Here is a 20,870-nt window from a genome sequence, read left to right as displayed (position 1 = left end):
TGAATTCATACCGAGTGTGCAGTTAGGAGGTGGGTCTGAGTTGGAGGAAGTAGGTAAGTTAAGGGGAAGCTATATCTTGTCCCTGGAACCTTTCTGTTTTTCTGCTTCCTGTTTTCCGCGAGATGAGCTACTTTGTGCTACCTTGCTCCTACTGCCGTATTTTGCCTTTCCTCAGACCAAAGGAATGGAGAGAATGAAACCTCTGAAACAGTGAGCCAAAGTAACCCTTCTTGCAAACTGCTTCTCTCAGGTATTTGTCACCAGGTATCTTACAAGTAATGAAAAATCTACTATAAGATGAAAAGACTAGGTACTATGGCTGGAGAGATTGCTCAGTGGTTAAGATGCTTGACTGCAAATCCTAAGAAGCCAAGTTCAGTTCTCTAGTACCCATGTAAAGCCAGGAGCACAAGGTGGTGCATGCATCGAGAGTTTGTTTGCAATGGCTAGAGGTCCTGGTGTGCCCATTAACTCACTCCATTTGCCTTCTCTCTCTCTCTCTGTCTCAAATAAGTAGATATATATTTTTATTTTTTTGTTTATTTTTATTTATTTATTTGAGAGTGACAGACAGAGAGAGAAAGAGGCAGATAGAGAGAGAATGGGTGCGCCAGGGCTTCCAGCCACTGCAAACAAACTCCAGATGCATGTGCCACCTTGTGCATCTGGCTAACGTGGGTCCTGGGGAATCAAGCCTCAAACCAGGGTCCTTAGGCTTCACAGGCAAGTGCTTAACTGCTAAGCCATCTCTCCAGCCCAATGTTTTTAAAAGTTAGGTACAAACCTGTCATGAGGTGGGGCTCCCAAGATGGGGATTAGCATCCTTATGAGAAGAGAAAGACACACAAAGTGTGCTCCCTCCCTCTCTCTCTCTGTCTCTCTCTCAATGAGAGCATAGCAAGAAGGCAGTTATCACCAGAGTGCTGAGAAGTGAGTGTAGTGGTCAACCCTAAGTGCACATCTCTGATACACTCCCCCAAGGCTCAGGGACCATTGAGAAAGAGGGCAAAGAGGTAAGAGCCACCCCAGGGGTGGCAGCATACGCTTTTAATCCTAGCACTTGGGAGGCCTTAGAAGTAGAATCACTAATGAGTTGGAAGCCACCCTGGGCTACAGAGTGAGTTTCAGTTCAGCCTAGGCTACAGTGAGACCCTACCTTAAAAATAAATAAAATAAAATAAAACAAACGTAAGAGGTAAAGGAAGGGGAGGAGTGCTTATAATACTGTCTTCCAGACACAAAGTGGCCTTGATATTCATGACCTCACAGTGGCTGACATACCTACATGGGACCTACCCTATCTGGAGGGTGTTGCACAACCCTGAATTTAGAGAAGATGAACCTCTGGAACTTTCTTATCTGGAAGTGGGAAAACTGTTTCGAGAAGCATAGTCTAAGAGGTAGGAGAGCTAACTCCTGGTACACCCATCCCAGGAGTAGGCTAGCTGCCTCTAGAAGCTTCCAGAGGAAATAAGAAGATGAAGAGAAGTTTACTTTCAGCCATTAGCCTGCTGCATCTGCGGCCACGGCTGCTCTGATGCACCGTGGCTGAGGCTTCCTCCCTTCAGCATACCGGTAGTCACTGCCCTGTGATTGAACAGGCAAAAACCTGTGATACGTGGACAAGTAGTGTATCGCATGAGCAAAGGGTAAGGAGCTTTCAGCTCTGGATCATCCTTAAACATTTGTCGAAGGAAGGGATTTAGGAGTATGACCTGTTGGACTCTGATGATCCAGAAAACACACACACACACACACACACACACACACACACACACACACGAGTGATCACAAAAGCAATCACATTAAGCCCACCTGCTGTCTGCAAGATATCTGTGGGTCCATAGTTACTGACGTCATTGTCTTCAGTGTATGATCAGTACTTCTTGGGCAGGTACATTTGGGTTGGGCATCCAACCAGGCCTCTGAGGAAAGGAGCGTAGAGCATGTCTCAAGATGAGTCAGCATCGCTAAGCATTGCTTGTCAGTATTGGTCATCTGCGCTGTTCAGGCCAAAGGTACACCAGTGCAGAGGAAACCTAATGACACTGCCTTAAACTGGTGGATTACATAGTCGTAAGATTCCCTTTAAAGAGAGTGAACAAGTAAGGAATTTAGCATTCCACAGCAAAGATATCACAAAGCTATTTGTAAGATCCATAGGAAATAGTCTCAGTTCTTTCCCATGGTTCGTTCCCACAGTTTCTTCTTATAGTTTATCTCCATGAAGACCTGCATAATAGGAGGGGGAAAATGATGACCTCAAAATAGAAAAAAAAAAAAAAAAGAGACTAGTTGAGGGAAAAAAAAAAAACAACAGATTCAGCGAGCAGGATTTGGGAGAAGGGTAGTGGCAAGGGATTGTGATCATGCTCCATTGTTTATATTCCTGGAAGTTGTCAATTTTAAAAAAGCTTCAAGGGCTAGAGAGATGGTTCAGCCATTAAGGTGCTTGCCTGCAAAGCCGAAGAACCCAGGTTCAATTCCCCAGCACCCACATAAAGCCAGATGCATAATGAGGTGGAACATGCATCAGGAGTTTGTTTGTCATGGCTAGAGATCCTGGCATGCCCATTCTCTATCTGCTTCTCTCTCTCTCAAATAAATAAAAAAATATATATTTTTTAAAGTTTCATAAAAAATAATGCAGTTATTTGAAAACTAGGAAGAGGACTCTCACCAGAGGTCAACCCTGCCGACACCCTGATCACAGATGCTCCAGTCTCCACACGGGCAATGGTCTTTTGTTAGGACAGCCAAGCTAACTGAGACAAGAGTCTGATTACAGAGGTTGTTACGTTAAGATGAGTTCTTTAGAGCCTGATCTATTGTGACTGAGGTCCTTAGAAAAAAAGAGACATTTGGACCCAGAGTACGATATAGACACAAGAAAGATGATTTGAAATAATTGGACTGCCATCTACAAGCCTAAGGAATACCCAAGGCCACCAGAACCCAGGAGAGCCTGCGGCAGCCTCCCTCCCAGCGTTCTAGAGGAGACAACCCTGCCCACGCCTTGACTTTAGACTTTCGGTTTGCAAAGCCACGAGTCAGTGCACTTCTTTTTACGTATGTGCCCCGCTTGTGCCACTTGCCAGAAGAGGAATCCAGCAGGCAGCGATAATTGATGAACTGAACAGTATTACGAAATGCAGGAAGTGATTTTTATTTCAATATGTTTCAATCACAACATTTTCAAGGAAGCTTTTATAAATTGCGATAAGAAGAGCGAGAACGCATTCAAGTTGGATTTTTTTTTTTTTTTGGTCAGAATAGAACAGGACTGGGGAAGCTTATGTCACTGGAGAGAGCTATATGGAATAAGGCTTCACAGAGAACTTCTGGGTGTGTATTCTTTGCTTAATTGCGTGTAATGCTTCTCAGAACAGAATCAATATTCTTTCGAATTCTTTGTGCCAGGAACATTTGTCCATCCACATGAAGTAAATTTCCATGTTTCCAAAAGAGTGTGTAAGGAGACTTGTGGAAAGCAAAGGCTTATTTGATTTTGCGTGGCCACGTGTGTGTAATAGGCATGGCGGGGTGTGTATGTGTGCAGCGTGTGCATGTGTGTGCAAGAGCGAGCACACAGCCCATGGGGAAATGTAGGGTGTTCCCCTTGCACTACTCATCTGCTTGTCTCCACTGATTCGGGATTGTCTTTTTTTTTTTTTTCACCAGCAAGTCTCTGGTCTGTGCTCCCTGCAGAACTAGAGTTACAGACACGTGTGACCACACCCAGCTATTAGTGTGGATTCTGGGGAGCTGAACTTGGCAGTCTCAACCCCCCTCCGGCCTCCACTTTATGCCTGAGCAGGAAGCACTCTTAACTGCCGAGCCACCTCTTCAACCCCCTCAAAGGCTTATTTCAACAAGAACTTGTTCGGGAGACTACAACAGCATGATTGTTTTTTTATTTAATTCATTTTTTTATTGTCAATTTCCATAATTGTAAACAATATCCCATGGTAGTTCCCTCCCTCCTCCCACTTTCATCTTTGAAGCTCCACTCTCCATCATATCCCCTCCCACCTCTCAATCAGTCTCTGTTTTATTTCGATACCATCAGCTTTTCCTCCTCTTATGATGGTCTTGTGTAGGTAGTGTCAGGCACTGCGAGGTCATGGATATCCAGGCCATTTTGTGTCTGGAGGAGCATGTTGTAAGGAGTCCTACCCTTCCTTTGGTTCTTACATTCTTTCTGCCACCTCTTCTGCAATAGACCCTGAGCCTTGGAAGTTGTGATAGAAATATTTCAGTGCTGAGCACTCCTCTGTCACTTCTTCTCAGCGCCATGGTTGCCTTCAGAGTCATCCCAAGGTCACTGCCATCTGAAAAGAGAAGCTTCTCTAACCAAAAGCGAGAACAGCATTAATATATGGGTATGAACATTAAGAGAAATGTTTACTGGGCAGTTTGGCAAGCATAGTATATATATTTAGCCAGAAGCAGCAGACATTACACTCCTAGGACACACAACTTCCCCTGTCATACATTTTCAGTATCAGGCATGTGTTCTATCCCATGGAGTGGACCTCCAGTCCAATTAGAAAATGGTTGGTTCCCTGAAAGACATGCCACTATTGCACCATTTGGCTCATTTGGCCTGGCTGGCCAAATTTAAGGCTTATAGTGTCCACTGCTGAGTATCTCCACTGATGATTTCTCTCTCTCTCTCTCTCGCTGAACTGCATACAGTGTGGCTTTTTCCAGCTTTCTGTCAGCTGGTCTACATGGAGTTTTTCAGCTCAGTTCCAGAGGGATGTCTCGGTGATCTTGCAGCCCAAGTATATGGAGTCTTCAGCAATAAGGTCTTCCTATCTATTCCTGGTTGGAAACCAACAGCCTCAGCAGGGGTCTGTAATGTTTGGGAGCATCAGGGACCTCCCTGGCCAACAACTCACTGGAAGGTATCCCATTCCCTGGTGCTGAAAATTTTCTAGTAACAATCTATGGCTTCTGAGTGTTCCATTGTCCCAAAAAGTAGGTTTCCATATGACTTATGTTATTTTTTTTAATTTTATTTATTTATTTGAGAGCGACAGACACAGAGAGAAAGACAGGTAGAGGGAGAGAGAGAGAATGGGCGTGCCAGGGCTTCCAGCCTCTGCAAACGAACTCCAGACGCGTGTGCCCCCTTTTGCATCTGGCTAACGTGGGACCTGGGGAACCGAGCCTCGAACCAGGGTCCTTAGGCTTCACAGGCAAGTGCTTAACCGCTACGCCATCTCTCCAGCCCAACTTATGTTATTTTAATAAGAAGTTCTGGAGTCTACAACAGCATACTATTTCATGCCTTTGTTATTAAAAAAAAAAAAAGAAAAGAAAAAGACCATTTTGAGCTGAGTAGATGGGTCATCAACTTTAAGCGATCAGTGCCCACATAAAACCAGACACAAAGTGATGCATATGTCTGTAATCCAATGTTCCTATGCCAATAGGAAGCAAAGCCAAGAGAATCGAGAAGTGTGTGCACACAGCAGTGAGAAGACAGACCTGTCTCTCAAGAAGATGGGAAGAGATGAGAAATACCCGTAGGTTTTTCTCTGAGCTCCACACATATGCCATGACATGCATGGGAACACACACTCACACACACTCACACATAATAAAAATCAGAAAAAAAAATAAAAGATAGCTACAGGAGCAAATAGTCTAAAATTTCATAGAAAGTAAAAGAATGGGCAAGCAGAACATTTGCCACGCGAGAAAGGAACATTTGGAGAGAAGGACAAAGACAGATGGCAAAGATAGAAGTTAGTGATTGTCACAGAAGTTTTATTTTTATTTTTATTTATTTATTTGAGAGCAACAGACACAGAGAGAAAGAGGAGGAGAGAGAGAGAGAGAGAGAGAGAGAGAGAGAGAGAATGGGCGCACCAGGGCTTCCAGCCACTGCAAACGAACTCGAGACGCGTGTGGCCCCTTGTGCATCTGGCTAACGTGGGACCTGGGGAACCGAGCCTCGAACTGGGGTCCTTAGGCTTCACAGGCAAGCGCTTAACCACTAAGCTCCAGTGCTGTCACAGAAGTTTTAAAAGGGGAAAGAGATGGCTCAGCCGCCAAGCACAAGGGAGCCGCCCTGTCGCTCACAAGAGCAGGGCAAATGCTAACAAAGCCACCGCGCCGGTCAGCGAGCGGGAAGCACCGTGGCTGACGTGTTTCGTGCACATGGAAGGGAACTTGGTACACCAGGGAAATTTCTGTGAAATTTCGCCAAGGACTTTGAATCATGAACTTCAAGTATGAAGTCTTGGCACTTGCTCTGATTTCTTCAAGGGAGGTTTGAGAAAGAACAAAACTAACAAAGCACACATGTTTTCGAGAAGAAAAAAATATAGTAACGGATCTTGGAACAGGGTGTTTCTATTATGATCCAAAGCAAAGCATTGGTGTTATCTGAGACTTGGGAAAATACCCATTTCAAAACAAAGGGGAAGACAACGCTAATTTGTTTCCTTCACATCACCAATGGTGCTCATCACACAAAAGTTGAGGCAATCCGATTGTTTTATGCACAAATACTGAGGCAATCGGTCAATGTTAAGTCAATTGTTTCTTTTTAAAGAAGTCCAGCTGTGACTTGCTCCTCAGTGGTAAAAAGGAGTTAACTTGTGGATTACTTTCAGAAGGGATTCATGATGGAAGATGTTTTTAGATACACTTGATTACCCATCTATTTCATTAGGTATGATTTCAAAGGAGTTTGATTGTTAATATGTGTTTTTAAAATAACCACTCAAAAAGAATTAGATTTGCCACCTTTGGTGACAATCTAAAGAACATGGGACTGGGGCTCCTTGGAGAAACAGCTGATTCTAGGGCCGGGGCAAGGAAAATATTAGATGGTCCTGGAGCATCTGGCAGTGCCAAGAGGGCAAGGAAGTACTCAAAATAAAACAAAACAAAACAAAACTATATATATATATATATATATATATGTATATATATATATATATATATATATAGAGAGAGAGAGAGAGAGAGAGAGAGAGAGAGAGAGAGAGAGAGAGAGAGAGAGAAGTACATAGTGAATTCCAAGTCAGCCTAGGCCAGAAAAAGATCCTAACTCTCTCTCTTTCTCTCTCTGTCTCATACACACAAACACAAGATTGAGAGGGTGGGGGAGAGTGAGAAAGAGACAGGAGTCAGCTGAAAGAGTTGCCAGCAGCCGAAGCTGGAACAATTTGGACAACAGAGCATGACACAGTTTTGGATGAAAACCCAGAATATCAAATAAACATCCATGAGTCTGAACGGCTATAAGTGAGTGACTGTGGGTGTGTATAGCATAATGGGAGACGGAGACTATCATCTTTAGAAGGGAATTTCATGTAACATATGCTAATGCTCTCCCTTTAGGAGAAGGAGATCCATCTTGCCTACTGTTGGAGTCAGCTCCACATTGCTGGGATAAACTTCCAAACACACATAGGGTATGGAAGGAAGGGGTTCATTTCAAGCTTGCGGATCCAGGGGAAGTTTCACAAATGGCGGGAGAAGCTACTTCCGTAATTCCAAGCAGGGAGAAACCATCACCGGCCAACAGTGAAATCAAGACAGCAAGGACCCAGGCAGAGCTCAGAACACTGTACGCACTTTTAGGCTGGAAATCCAATCTGCTCTCAAACATATCTCAGGGCTGGACCCAGGATCCCCCCCACCACCAGTGACACCTCTTCCAGCCAGGCAGCTGGAAATCCAAGTTTTAATAAAATACCTGAGTCTATGGGGGGGATCAAACTGCCACACCCACCTTCACCTTGAGGGATAGATATAGTGACTTTCAAAACTAGAGAAAGCAGACAACGAGACCTTGCAGTGGAGAAAGCCGCAAACTCCACCGTAACCAAAGGATGAGGGCTCACATCCAAAGAGCTATCATGGGGCCACCAGACAGGCCGCCTGCAGCAGACAGCTTCAGGTTCGCTGAGATGAACTTCCAGACGAGGTACAGTTACGGAGGAAGGTATATTTATTGAAGCTTATAGATCCAGGGGAAGTTCCATAATGGCAGAAGGGCCAGGCAGAGAGAGAAGCCAAAAGCCAAAAGCCACCCAGCATAGCACACTTTAGGAAGTCTAGGTGCTTTGTGTGTCTTTAGATTGGATTCTCAAACCCACCACCACATCTTAGGCCTGTACCCTAAGATCCACCCAACAACACCGCCTCCAGCCATGTGGCTGCAGATCCAAACTACAAGCTAATAAAACACTGAATATATTGGGGCCCATCTATTCAAACTATCATAGCACCTCTTCAGCATTCTTTACGAAAACCCATCACTCCATTTGACCAGGATGAAAGCACACAGTCTCAGACTGGACCACATAGCATCAGACCCCAGCAAGTTCTCTTCAAGACTCTCAAGGTCAAAATAAACAGCCCCCAAAATGGGCCAAGTGTCTTGGACTACAAAAGATGGAAGGATGTAACAACAAAAGCAATGAATTGGGTCCTGGGCCAGAAAGTGAACATTACTGGAAAATCTGGTGTTAATGTCTAGAGTTTAGTTCATAGACATGCCCAACGCAAGTGTCTTGATTTTGACAGATGCGCTATGGGTGTGGGGCAGCAGAGACGGCTCAGGTAAAGAGCTCACCATGCAAGCCTGAGGACCTGAGTCCATGTAAAATACTGGGCATGGCAGTGCAGGTCCAGGGTCCCAGCACTGGAGGAATGAGAAGACATGGAGTCCCTGAAATTCAGTGGCTAGCCAGTCCAGCAGAATCAGTGAGCTGTAGGTTTAAGGAGAAATCTTGTCTTAAAGAGTAAGGTTGAGGGCTGGAGAGATGGCTTAGCAGTTAAGCACTTGCCTGTGAAGCCTAAGGACCCCAGTTCGAGGTGCGGTTCCCCAGGACCCATGTAAGGTGGCCCATACATCTGGAGTTCGTCTGCAGTAACTGGAGGCCCCAGCGTGCCCATTCTCTCTCTCTCTCTCTCTCTCTTTCTCTGTCACTCTCAAATAATAAAAACAAACAAAAAGTTGTTCTTTTTTTTAAAAAAAAAAAAAAAAGAAGATTGAGAGTAATTCAGGAAGACAGCCAATGTTGACCTCTGGCTTCCACACGCACACGTATGTGCCCACACACATATGAACATGCACACACACACACACACACACACACACACACACACACACGCACACACACACAAATGTACTATGGTTGTGTGAGATGCTAACAAGGGTAGATACTGAATGAAGGGTCTTCACAAATTCTTTGTGGGCTGGTGACACGTGCATCTGGAGTTTGTTTGCAGCCACTAGAGGCCCAGATGTGCCTATTCTCTATCTCTCTCTCTCTTTCTCTGCCTCTTTCTTTCACTCTCTCAAATAAATTTAAAAAGAAAAAACAAAGAATTCTTTGCATCATCCTCGAAACCTTTCTATAAAGCTAAACTTATCCCCAAATAAAAGTTGATTTTGGTTTTTTTAAAAGAATTATTTCTTTTTTAAAAAGGATGATTTGAGCCAGGCATGGTGGCGCACACCTTTAATCCCAGCACTTGGGAGGCAGAGGTAGGAGGATCGCTAACAGCTCAAGGCCACCCTGAGACTACAGAGTGAATTCCAGGTCAGCCTGGGCTAGAGTGAGACCCTATCTCAAAAAACCAAAAAAAAAAAAAAAAAAAAAAAAAAAAAGGATGATTTGGGGCTGGAGAGATGGCTTAGCAGTTAAGCACTTGCCTGTGAAGCCTAAGGACCCCAGTTCAAGGCTTGATTCCCCAGGACCCACGTTAACCAGATGCACAAGGGGGTGCACGTGTTTGGAGTTCATTTGCAGTGTCTGGAGGCCCTGGCGCACCCATTTTCCCAATCTCCCTCTCTCTATCTATCTGCCTCTTTCTCTCTGTGTCTGTTGCTCTCAAATAAATAAATAAAAATAAAAACAAAAAAGAATAAAAAGGATGATTTGTTGCATCGCTATTACAAATGCTTGAGATGATCAACTTAAGTAGCGCAGGTTTATCTTGTCTCAATGATGAAGGCTTCAGTCCATGACCCTGTTCTTTCGGGCCTATGGTGACTCAACACGTTGGGAGTATGTAATAGAGCAAAACTGCTCTCCTTATGGCCAGGAAGTAGAAAAGAAAGAGGAAGAGACCAGAGTCCTTCAGTGTCCTTTAGGAGTATGCCTCAGCTGACCTAAAACTCCCCACTAAGCCTTACCTGTTAAAGGTTCCATCAATTTCCATAATGACACATAAACCTTTGGAGGACATTCAAGATCCCAACCGCAGCAAAGACCCAAACAGAACAACGTCCCATAAGAGCATTTTGAAAAACAAGCCAGTGACACTAAAACATGTTCAGTCTCCCAAGATGAGCCCAATTCTGGTTTGGTTTGGTTTCCAATTCTGTTTTTTTTTTAAGTTCTTTCAGTGTGAAATCTGTCCCTCAAGAGGGTGACAAGGCCTGGAGAGATGGTTCTGTGGATAAAGCACTTGACACACAAGAGTAAGCTCCTGAGTCTGGGTCCCTGGAACCCACGTACAGCTGGGTGCTGTAGAGCTAGAGTCTGTGACCAAGCGGGCCCAGGGCAAGAAGGCAGGCGGAGGCAGGAGGATGGTCTGGAAGCTTGTGCATCAGCTAGTCTGTGAACATGTGAAAACTCAGGACCAACATCCTCAAAGTTGTCTTCTGATGTCTGCACATGCTCACTGACACACACATGGACACACACACACACACACACACACACACACACACAAGGAAGGCAACTTCTTTGTAGTTTTTTTTTTTTTTTTTGGTGTTTCGAGGTAGGGTCTCACTCTAGCCCAAGCTGACCTGGAATTCACCATGTAGTCTCAGGGTGGCCTCGAACTCACGGTGATCCACCTACCTCTGCCTCCCAAGTGCTGGAATTAAAGGTGTGCGCCACCACGCCTGGTCTTTGTAGCTCTTTAGTACAGGTCAAGGTTGAGCATTCAAACCCATTTACTCTACCATAGCACAGCATACCACAGCAAGGCAACCGCGGGACACCAGCTCACTCTTCTGTCCCGCCATCGTGTGCTCTGTTCGAGTGTCTTGAACGTACTCTTTTTATCCCTGCACCTAGGCAGTTACATCCAGCCTCTGTTGTACAGAAGGTCCCTGCTTTAATCTCTTTCCCCGAGCCACACCCAATGACAAGAGCAGGGAGAGAATGGGTGTCATGCCCTACACCAGGGGCCCTTGCTAGCCCTTCCTCTCTGGAGCACCCACCTTAGTGAGGGAGACAGAACGGATGGGGAGTGATGAGTGGACGAGATTTAGAATGGGCTACGACGATGCTCAGTTTGGGGCTTGGGCTGGGTGGAATCTGCAGTCCCCTTCGTGGAACGAGGAAGCACAGCACGAGATGGACTGCTGGGATGAGATCACTAGTTTTGGGTATCTTGGATTGAATGCGGGCTTTGCCTGGGAATTAGTAAGCACGCTTGGTGCTTCAGGGTACAAGTGTGGAGTTCTGTTTTGGAGCCATCCATATGATTATGATCCATGTGCTTTGAGGGGGGAAATAGCAGGTCACAACAAGGTTTCATAACCCCCCCCCCCAGAACTCCGCCAGCGACATACTCCCGGTTGCCCCAGCTGTCCCTCTGGCTTGTTTGTGAAAGTCTGTGCTAGAGACCACTAGGCCATCAGCCTGGCCCCAGGCCCATTCTCCTTGCAGCAGTCAGGTGTGCATCTGTCTCCTCGCATCCATGGTGGTCTCAAAGTCTCCACTCCCATACTTACTCCCTCCCTGCCCTGTGTCCTGATATCTCAAGACTTACAACACTCAAGGACCCACACCAGGTCTAATCCAGGGACACTGCCGAAGAAGGTATTTATTTCCCAGACATTTAAAAAAAAGAACCTACATTTGAGATCTTTCACCACAGATTTTCTTTTCTCTTAAGTCTCTAGTAATCCAACAATCTAAGTCGCTACTCCTGTTCACATTTACTCTCAACCCTACATTTTTATCCGTCCACTCCGCTATCTACCCATCTACCCTCCCATACATCCTCTCCTCTACTTAGCCATCCATCCATCCACCTACACGTCTAGGATGGTTAATCATTTTAAAAATATTTTTATTATTTTTTATTAACTTCCATGATTGTAAGCAATATCCCATGGTTATGCCCTCCCTCCCTCCCTCCTCCCCCTTTCCCCTTTGAAACTCCACTCTCCATCATATCCCCTCCCAACTCAACCAGTCTCTCTTTTATTTTGATGTCATCATCTTTTCCTCCTATTATGATGGTCTTGTGTAGGTAGTGTCAGGCACTGTGAGGTCATGGATATCCAGGCCATTTTGTGTCTGAGGGGAGCACGTTGTAAGGAGTCCTACCCTTCCTTTGGCTCTTACATTCTTTCTGCCACCTCTTCTGCATTAGACCCTGAGCCTTGGAAGGTGTGACAGAGATATTGCAGTGCTGAGTACTCCTCTGTCACTTCTTCCCAGCACCATGATGCCTTCTCAGTGATCCCAAGGTCACTGCCATTTGAAAAGAGAGGTTCTCTACCAAAAATAAGAGTAGCATTAATAAAAGGGTGTGAACATTAAGACAAGTGCTTACTGGGCAGTTTGGTGAGCATAATATATACATTTAGCCAGACAGCAGTAGACATTATACCCCTAGGGCTCATGACTACCCATTTTAGGTTTTCAGAATCAGGGGTGCATTCCCTCCCATGGAGTGGGCCTCCAGTCCAATTAGAGGGCAGTTGGTTTCCACCATGATAGACATGCCACTATTGCACCATTTGGTCATTTGGCCTGGCTGGCCAAATATAAGGCTTGCAGTGTCCACTGTTGAGTATCTTCACAGGTGATATTTCTCTCTCTTCCATTGAACTGCATGCAGAATGGCCTCTTTCAGCTTTCTATCAGCTGGTCTACATGGAGAAGGTTTTCGGCTTAGCTCCAGCAGGATTTTTCAGTAGCCTTGCAGCTCAAGTATGTGGAGTCTTCAGCAATAGGGTCTTACCATAGGATGGTTAATCTTATTGTCAACTTGACTGTGTTTGGCATCACTTAGGAGATTAATAAAGCATAATTCTCTGTGTGTCTGAGAGGACTCACTCTGAGTATGGGTGGCATCATGCCATGGGCTTGGGGCCCAGTTAGGCTGGATAAAGGAAGAAAGCCAATGTGCACTGGCACTCGCTTCTCTCTGGGCATCCTCTCTGCTGTGATATGAACTGCTCTGTTCTGCTCCACCATGCCCTCCATGCCACCAAACACTGAACCCTCTGAAACTGAGCCCAAACAAGTCCTTCTTCAAGGTTTATTTAAAATTATTTGTGGGGGAAGGAGAGATGGCCCAGCAGTTAAGGCACTTGCCTGTAAAGCCTAAGGACCTGGGTTCAAGTCTCCAGTGCCACATAAAGACAGTTGCACAAAGTGATGCATGCACCTGGAGTTTGTTCACAATGGCTGAAGGCCCTAACAGACCCATTATGTTTGTCACTCTTCTCTTTATCTCTCTCTGCTTGCCAATAAACAAATAGAAATATTTTAAAAATATTTTGGGGGCTGGGGAGATGGTTCAGTAGTTAAAGGCACTTGTTTGCTAAGCCTGCAGGCTTGGACTTGATTCCATAGCACTCATGTAAAGCCAGATGCACAAATTGGCACATGCATCTGGAGTTTGTTTGCAAGGGCAAGAAGTCCTGATGCATTCATACACACATACTCTCTCTGTGTCAAATAAATAAATATTTGAAAGTTAGTTTTGGTCAGGTATTTGGTTCCAGCAACAAGAAAGGGCTGGAGGGATGGCTTAGCGGTTAAGGCATTTGCCTGCGAAGCCAAAGGACCCAGGTTCAATTCCCCAGGACCCACGTTAACCAGATGCACAAGGGATTTGCATGCATCTGGAGTTACTTTGCAGTGGCTGGAGGCCCTGGTGCACCCATTCTCTCTCTCTCTCTCTCTCTTTCTCTCTCTCTCTCTCCCTCCCTCCCTCTTTCTCTGTCAAATAAATAAATAATAATAATTTTTTTTATAAAAAGAAAGCTAACTAATAAAGGCACCTTCCATCCATTCATCCATTTACCCACTTACATGTGAATCACTGCACGTAGACAGAAAGATGAGTACAAGAGTGTCCCATGTAATTTAACAACTGTCACACAGTGTACTCAGGATGATGACACAAGTAACTAGGGGAACTCAGAGGAGGGCGAAGCGAATCGTACTTGGAAGACAGAGCGCTCAGTCAGAGGCCCGTTTCCTTCAGACATTCCTCAGAAGTCAATTTCTTTCTGTTACAATCACTGCCACGTTCACTTTCTCAGAGGCCCAACATTCTGCAAAAGGGAGCAAATCAACCCCAGATGTCATGGCATCCCAAAGCCTGCCAGGGTGTTCTGTTGTCCTCCACTCTGAGGCTGCATTTGTGGCGTAAGAACTGAGCTGGGAGGCAGACGTTGCCACCAACAAGCCATGAGTTTGTCGGGTCATTATTTCTCCATTTTGGCCTCCAAAAGAAAAGATGAACCTGACTTCTGCTTCCTAAAATGATCCCCTGGAATGCCCCAGAGCAAACAAGACAAAGAATTGAACTCACAGAATACACATTGATTTTGTATCTGCCTGCAAGACACGTTAGTTTTAAGTCTTTCTGGGAAATTAGCAGAGTTATACACTTAATGTTCATATTCATATATTAAGACTACTCTCACTTCTGGTTAGAGAAGCTTCTCTTTCCAGATGGCAGTGACCACTGGGATGACCCAAAAGGTGACACATTGCTGAGAAGAAGTGACAGAGGAGTGTCCAGCACTGAAACATCTCTATCACATCCTCCAAGGCCCAGGGTCCATTGCGGAAGAGGTGGCGGAAAGAATGCATGAGCCAAAGGAAAGGTACCACTCCTTATAATACAACTATCTGGACAGAAATTGGCCTCAATACCCACGACCTCACTGTGCTTAGCAATACCTACACAAAACCCTCATAATAAGAGAAAAAGATGATGACATCAAAATAAAAGCGAGATTAATGGAGAGAGGGAGGGGATATGAAGGACTGCGGAATTGTGAAGGGGAGAGTGGGGGAGGAGAAGGAAATATCATGGTTTATTGCCTGTAAGTATAGAAGTTGTCAGTAAAAAAAATTTAAAAAAAAACCTGAACACACACACACACAAAACCCCCCACAAAAACCTATGTTCTATGCAGCCACACTGTGTTCATTCTAATTTTTTTTTTACATTTCTTTTCTTTATTATTTTATTTTATTTTATTTTGTTGAGGTAAAGTTTCAATCTAGCCCAAGCTGACCTGGAATTCACCATGCAGTCTCAGGGTGGCCTTGAACTCACAGTGCTCCTCCTACCTCTGCCCTCTCCCCACCCCCCCTCCAAGTGCTGAGATTAAAGGTGTGCATCACCATGCCCTGCTTAGAATTTACATTTCTTGGTGATGCTTCCAACTCTGAGAATCTGAGCCCAGAAGCAGGTCAATTCCAAGGCCCTCAGATATGGCCTAAATGCTCTGAAAGAGAGTGGTTCATGTAATTGAAGTGGCCGTGGGTGGGGAGAACGTTGAATGGACTCTTGGGTATGCTGACTCAGCTGACACAATTTGTCTTTCACTATCAGGATGCTTGTCCAACCCTTGGCCTCATGTCATCATCCAGCTGTGAGTAATGGTCATGATTTGTCTAAGAACATCATTCAGTGACACTCAGTCCTACATTTAGACTTGTTCCCTGAGACTTTGAAAAAACACTCCCTTTTTATATGCAAATAAGAGACCTTTTTTTTTTTTTTAATTTTGAGAGGAGACTATTCACAAAAGAAAAGTGGAAAACGGGCTTGAAATGGAGAGCAGCTCTGCGCTGTCTTTTGCACAGATGAGGAAAGATTGAATCTCGGGGCTGGAGAGATGGCTCGGTGGTTCAGTGCGCTTCCTGGGCAAGCATGAGGGCCTGGGGGGCCTGGAACATCAAGAAGGGTAACTAAGCGCGACTTGATTTGGCCTCCTCGAAGCTCTCCTACTTTGAATCTCCAGATCCCACGTTAACAGCTAGATATGGCCACGCACTTATAACCTTGTCCTGCGAGAGGGGCAGAGACCCGGGCTCATGAAAACGACAGCAAACCCCCGTATCAGCGAGAGACGCCAGTTTCAAAGAAGAGTAGGCGGAACCACGTGAGGAAACAGGACACCCGACGTTTGCCTCTGGCCACTACAGGTCAGTGCCCTGCGCCCATGCGCCACAAGGGCACATAGACGTGCATATGCCCCCACACATGCCACATCACATATACAAACAAGCAATTAAAAAAAAAAGAAGAAGAAAAAGAAAGAGGGCCTGGAGGGATGGCTTCGTGGTTAAGACACTTGCCTACAAAGCCAAAGGACCCAAGTTCGATTCCCCAGGACCCATGTCATTTTCTCTCTCTCTCTCTGCTTGAAAACAAATAAATAAATAAATAATATTTTTTTAAAAAAATGAATGAGACTGGAGAGATGGTTTATGAGTTAAAGCACTCACCTGTGAAGCCTAACGACTCCAGTTGATTCCCCAGAACCCATGTAAGCCAGATGCACAAGGTGGCGTGTGCATCTGGAGTTCATTTACAGCGTCTAGAGGCCCTGACACACCCATTCTCTGTCTCTCATCCTCTGTTAGCAAAAAAATGGATATAGTTTTTAAAAATGAATCAATCTCAGAGTGGGGACGAAATGGTAATGGCAGAATGTTGGCAAGACAGCTGTGCTGGAACATTCCATACCCATAGATGGCAAAAGGCGTGCAAATCTGTGGAGGTTCACATATGGCTGAACCTCACTGAAATGTAAAGCCCACGACCAAAGTACATCATATGCACATAGGAAATTGTCAAAAAGAAAATAAAAGGAATGCCAGGCAGGGTGGCTTATAGCACTAAGCACAGCACTCAGGAGGCAGGAGTGTAACGGGGTGCTCGGGGTCCAGGAAAATCCTTGAACCCCAAACCTGAGGTTCATTTCTAATTTTAATCAAAGAATCGAATAAAAAAGAAGACTGAGAAGGATAATTATTAAATTATTATATGTATTGAGGGAAGTACAGAGCCAAGGCAAGGCACCCACAGGGCTAGAGACCCCCTGTGGAGGGCCTGGTTAAAACGTGTGGAAAGAAAAGAGTAAAGACAGTTCAAGGAGCTCCCCCAATGTGGGGAGCTCAAGGGGATCAAGGAGCCCATGAGGAGAGTAAGGGCCAGCAGAGGGGAAAACTCACCCATAGTTGGAAGTTTCCAAGTGGTCAGAGAGCTGCCCTCCCCTTGCAAAGGTATTTATAACCTTTCAGTGGTGGGCTGTCTTCCAACTCGGGTGAACCAGAGGGACAGCTGGTTGGTTGGGGCTAGGGGCTGTCTCAGGAAGAGGCTAGCCCTGGCACCAAGTTCCAGGGGCTGAACTTGATCAACCACAATGCTTAAATCCTATGAAAGAAGACCTCCCTCCCCAGAGAGGTCCAGATTGTTTGTGGAAAAACAGGTCTGGGGAACTAAGCAAGAAATAAGAAGTCAGATCATCTTTGATTTCTGGCAAGGGCAAACTTTCCTGCCTTTGTTTTACCTTCAGGGGTCCAGTCACACTAACAGTACCCCTCTTTTCAGGAGGATGAGCATGACTCAAGGCAAGCCTGGGCTAGAGAGTGAGTTGCAGGCCAGCCTGGGCTAGAGTGAGACTCTGCCTGCCCTCCCTGAAATTTTTTTAAATTTATTTATTTATTTGAGAGCAACAGACAGAGAAAGAGGGGGGAGAGAGAGAAAGAGAGAGAGAATGGGCATGCCAGGGCTTCCCACCACTGCAAATGAAATCCAGACGCATGTACCCCCTTGTGCATCTGGCTAACGTGGATCCTGGGGAATTGAGCCTCGAACCGAGGTCCTTAGGCTTCACAGGCAAGCACTTAACCACTAAGCCTTCTCTCCAGCCCCCTGATTTTTTTTTTTTGTGTGTGTGTACATCTGGCTTTATGTGGGTACTGAGGAATCAAACTCAGGCCAGCAGGTTTTGTGAGCAAGCAAACTGCTGAGCCATCTTTCCAACCCACCCCAATTAAAAAAAAAAAAAAGCTAAAAATAAAATAACATGAGAAACTAATCACACTGTGGTGTTTTGAGGCCAGGCTTCTGGAAAGAATGAGCCCCACCATTGAATACTAGTGGCGAGCTATGAAGAGAGAGAGGGAGACCAGAAGTTGAGGGCCTACATATGTGCTTAGAATGTGATGCCTTACAAGTGACAACAAGGTCATCTCAACCTTAGACCAGAAACCAGAGCTCAGTCACCCTCCTTTCTTTGTATGGCTCCTCTTCCTTAGGTACTTGGTCATAATTACAGACAATAGACAAGCACCAAAAGGAAAACAAAGAGGAATGGTAAAAATGAAAAGTCAGGGTCTCTCCTTATCTCCGGTTTCCCTTAGGTTAAAACATTTTGCCAAATTGTCAACCAATACATTAATATTATTGACAGACATTACTAGGAGCTCAGAAAGTCCACTGGCCCAGATATCACAATGAGAGTCAGAGTCTCTCTGTCATTCATATTCTCTCTCTCTCTTTCTCTGCCCCACCCCACCTTCTAAGGATCAAATGCCTTAAAAAGCATTTGTGGAGTTTGCAGAAGTTCTGGTAATGAGTATAGGGCAGAGCTCAATGAACTTACCTATAAAACAGGTTTCTTCTGCCTTCATAGGGTTCTCGTGAAGATTAAGTCAATTATGTCCTGAGGACTGAGGTCAGCTGTTTTTTTGTATGTACACCACGTAAGAATGGATTTCATATTTTTAAGCCATTGTGAGATAAGAACAAAAACTGACAATCAAAAGATCTACTTGAGGGCTGGGGAGACGGTTCAGTGGCTAAGGCGCTTGCCTACAAAGTGTAACGATCTGGATTTGATTCCCCAGTACCCACATAGAGCCAGATGCGCAAGATGGTACATGTATCTGGAGTTCATTTGCAGCTGCTAGAGGTCCGAGCATGCACTCCCTCTCTCTCTTTTTCTCTCTCTCCTTACAAATAAATCAATAAAAAATATTTTAAAAACAACTAAAAGAGCCAAACCAAAATGAGTAATGCATAGGAACCCTCTAAACTTAGAATATTAACTGTGTCTTTATTTGTCCAAAAAGTTTGCAGAAAATATTTTTTTTAGTTAGTCGACACACAGTTGGAGGTGCTTGTCTGCCAAGACTGATCGCCCAGATTCAGTTCAAATTCAGTTGGTAGTCTGTATAACCTCCATGTAAAAACTATCCCATATGCTGGACAGATGGCTCAGCAGTTAAGGCACTTGTCTGCAAAGCTTAAGAACCCAGGTTTGATTCCCCAGTACCCACTTAAAGCCAGATGCAAAAAAAAAGAAAAGAAAAAGAAAAGGCACATGCATCTGGAGTTTGTTTGCAGCAGCTAGAGGTCCTTCGCCACTCCCCCTTCTCAAGGTGCTGATGAAACCCCTCCCTGAGACCCATTCACTGGCTCAGGAAAGGTGAACAGAGGGCTGGGGAAATGGCTCAGTGGGTAAGAGTACCTGCTGAACCAGCATGAGGGCCTGAGAGGCTCTGAGACGCCCTGAGTTCAATCCCCAGCACCGATGCACACCCATAACTTTGGTTCTGGAAAAATCTCTGAGGCTTTTAGAGCAGGCAGTCTGACCTCAAACAGGAGCTCCCAGTTCAGGGCAGGACTCCATCTCAAAAAACCCACATGGAAGATAGACAGAGGTGGACAGGTTCTCTGGCTTCTGTGTGTGAGAGCACAGGGTGCTTATATCTGTACACAGACACACACACATACACTGTGCCTACACACATCACATTTACACGTGCTACACACTCATACAACAAAATAATTTTTAAAAGGCAAACAATTTACCAAGTAGAACTTCCTGCTGGTGTGAGTCTCCCATGCTCCTGTAAGTAACACCAACATGCACATTGGCTCACAAAGCTGGGCTCGCGCAGAAGCCTTTCTTTGGTCTGTCAATGTCTTCTCTATCTGGGGGTGAACAGATGTTTCTTTACACCTCCCAGAAAAAGTCAAGCAACACAGACCTTCTTTTTGTTTTGTTTTGTTTTGTATTTTTGAGGTAGGGTCTTGCTCTAGCCCAGGGCTGACCTGGAATTCACTATGGAGTCTCAGGGTGGCCTCAAACTCATGGCGATCCTCCCTAGTGCTGGGATTAAAGACGTGCGCCACCACGCCCGGCTTAACGTGGACTTTAAGTGATTGGCACCCATACCTTTCTTTTCTTTGCTTTTTTTTTTTTCATCTGTACCTTTCTGATGGTGGCCAAAACATTAACTACATCCCCTATAGGCATATGCCGCCACACTTCCTAGCGTCATGCATGGCCCAAAACCTAGGTCAAGCCAACAAGGCTATAAGCGAGTGTGCTGTGATCCTCACAGAGCACTCGAGGGCTGGTGGAAACGCTCTTGTTTTCCCTTCCTGGATGCGGCAGCCACAGAAGCAAACCCAGTTTAAGTGGGTGGAGCCACAGGCCAGAAGCACCCTGGTTCCCGCGTCACTACATGGCACCCGCGAGCTCTTTTCCTCCGGGTAGTACGTGACCATTGCCACGTACGTGACTTGGAGGATGGCTGCTCCGGAACCGGCAGGCCTCACTGAAACTTGTACAGAAAACAGTATTTACGTGGAAGGGCCCTGAGAGTTTGGGGTGTGATGTGATCCTGGTGAGACATTTCATCTCAGACCTGCCATGAACTTCGCCTCCCTCACCATCCAGCTCTGGGCAAGATGTCTTACTCCCTGTGCGTGCTGCTGTAAGTCTAGAACAAATAGTTTGGTTACGGTGCAGAGTTTCGATGTAACCAAAAGCTGTTCCTTTCAAAGCAGACCATCTTCTGAGTCGGGAACGCGAG

Source organism: Jaculus jaculus, chromosome 5 (assembly GCF_020740685.1).
Source record: "Jaculus jaculus isolate mJacJac1 chromosome 5, mJacJac1.mat.Y.cur, whole genome shotgun sequence".
NCBI classification, from domain to species: domain Eukaryota; kingdom Metazoa; phylum Chordata; class Mammalia; order Rodentia; family Dipodidae; genus Jaculus; species Jaculus jaculus.
This window is presented reverse-complemented; position numbering follows the sequence as displayed.